This window comes from Saccopteryx bilineata, chromosome X (assembly GCF_036850765.1).
Source record: "Saccopteryx bilineata isolate mSacBil1 chromosome X, mSacBil1_pri_phased_curated, whole genome shotgun sequence".
NCBI lineage: Eukaryota > Metazoa > Chordata > Mammalia > Chiroptera > Emballonuridae > Saccopteryx > Saccopteryx bilineata.
Window position 1 is genome coordinate 22,182,876 of NC_089502.1, and position 2,579 is coordinate 22,185,454.

Here is a 2,579-nt window from a genome sequence, read left to right on the forward strand (position 1 = left end):
TTCCTGTCTCTGTCTATCTCTCCCTAAAGAAAAAAAAAAGGTCCTACCAAAGCAATATACCCGTCCCTTTTCACGTTAATACTATTTTATTGGCCTTCTATTTGTTCAATAATATTGCCTAAAGTACCTATATGTTATTATTTCAAATATTTAGTATTTCAGCTTTTTTCTCCTCTATTGTTTCTTTCTCTTTGAATATCTGCTTTTCCATTTAAAATTTTTATTTTCTTATTTTGGCTTTATAGTAACGTTCATTATTTAACTTTTCAGAGTGAATGCTTACTTCAATTTTTACTCTTTTTAAGTACATTTATTTTAGGTTATAAATGTCTTTCTAAATACTGCTTTTTCTACATTTTACAAGTTTTTATTTCTGGTGATTTTAGTGTATTTAATAATCTCCATAATGGTTTCTTCTTTGGATCTTTATTTTTTAGACATTACTTTTTTCAGGTGTTTATAATTCTCACAAATGGCAGTTGCATATGAAAGTTTTATTTTGATAACAGATACATTGACTTGCATGAAGGCAAGTCCCTTACAGCATAAAATTGTCCAAACACTTTGGTGCTAGTGCACTGGCTACCATCCAGATGAGGATGAGAACAAGGGAACTCCAGGGGGAAGAGGAATTATAGATGGGGCTCATGTGTCTAGCTGATGTACCATAGCAGCACTGAAGGCAGTCTCTGGTCTGAACTCTGAGAAGCAGCAGTTTCTGGGAGATTTTATAGCGACAGGGTTTAGCTTATCAATGGCTAACAGATATCTTGCAGTTCCACAGGGTATACAAAGCAGGCAAACTCTAAATGGCTAAAAATCTGCTTATTTAGGGTATGTTTACAAACAATTGGATGCATACAAATTTGAATTTGGTGCCAGAGGGCATTTGAGCTAAGGGATCTCAGCCAATGTATAGAAATAAACAATTTAGGGGCTAATATGTAGAGGCCATCTTTGGCTCATTTATAAACCAGCAAAAAAAAGAGCATGTGCCCTACTCTAAGATGTCATGTTGCCAGAACTGCTATACTTAGCTTTTTACTAAAGAGCATCATGTTGAATAATGAAATAGTTTATATTTCATCTACACTGGGTTAATTTTAAAAGAATTCATTTAGTACCCTTAATAGTCTCCTGGAACTGTCTCGTACGTCAACAATGTTTGGTTGGAACAGACCCAGGGGACCCCCCCCCCACTTCTTCCAGCCTCTGACCATCCTCCAACTTTTTTTTTTTTTTTTTTTTTTTTTTTTTTTTTTTTACCTCAACTCCTATTGCCAAGAACCATGAGCTCACAACTTTGTTGCAATTATTCTACTGAGGTGGAGGCTACTGTCAACCACCCAGTCAATCTGCATCTGCAGTGCTCCTATACATACCTCTCTGTATTTTTATTTCAACCACAATATGTGGCTGAGAGGGCATGGGCCATTTCTTCCACAAGTTGGCCAAGGAGAAGCAAAAGGGAGCCAAGAGTCTCTTAAAGATGCAAAACCAGCACGGTGGCTATGTCCTTTTCCAAGACATGCTGAAGCCTTCCCAAGATGAGTGGGGTAAAACTCAGAACATAATGAGAACCACCATGGCTGAGAGAAAAAGCCTGATCCAGGCCCTTTTGGAACTGCATGTGCTGGGTTTTACCCACGCATACCTTTATCTCTGTTACTTCTTGGAGAGCCACTTCCTGGAAAAACAAATGAAACTCATCAAGGAGATGGGTGTTGCCCTCGCAGGTTGGCTCAGTGGATAGAGCATTGGCCCAGAATGTGGAAGTCCTGGGTTTGATTCCCAGTCAGGACACACAGAAGCAACTATCTGCTTCTTTTCCCCTTCTTCTCCCCTTTCTCTCATTCTTCCCCTATCACAGCCAGTGGCTTGACTGGTTCAATTGTTGGCCCCAGGCACTGAGGATAGCTTGGTTGGTCTGAGCATTTGCCTCTGGTGCTAAAGATAACTCAGTTGGTTTGAGCATTGCAGATTTCTAGGTGGATCCCAGTCAGGGCACCTGTGCATGTCTGCCTCACTATCTCCCCTCCTTTGATATAAAAGAAAAAAAAGAAAAAGAAAAAAAGAAGATGAGTGACCACCTGACCAACCTCCCCAGGCTGGCTAGCCCTCAGGCTGGGCTGGGTGAGTATCGCTTTAAAAAGCTCACTCTGAAGCATAACTAGGAACCTTTAGAGTCCAGAGGTATTTGAGGGGACCTTCCACATTTCCTCGATGTCTGGCTTTTGCTTGAGCCTCTCCCTGAAATCACTAGACATCCTTTTAATCACCCAGGAACTCTTTTCTAAGCACTGGACCAAACAGAAACAATAAACTTTTTCAGAGGGGAAGAAAAGAAAAATGAACGTAAACTCTAGTAGTAATTTCACAAGGGATGATAATAGAGTAGTACCTAGCTGGCTATGGCCAAGACCTGTCTTCCTATATGAGTTGAATTCCCTAAAATACTCGACGTTTGAGGGGAAGGAATCTTGGACCTAGATCATCTAATTTGATGCTTCAGTTTAAAGATGAAGAAAAGGAGTCACAAAAAAAAATGAACTGTTTACAATCACATAGCTAATTAGTGA

At 39.6% G+C, this 2,579-nt stretch overlaps 1 pseudogene; it reads left to right on the top strand.

Annotated features, from left to right (window-relative positions):
* The first annotated feature begins 1,289 nt into the window (after positions 1–1,289).
* LOC136317211 (ferritin light chain-like) lies at positions 1,290–2,174 on the top strand (annotated as a pseudogene).
* Positions 2,175–2,579: the final 405 nt, after the last annotated feature.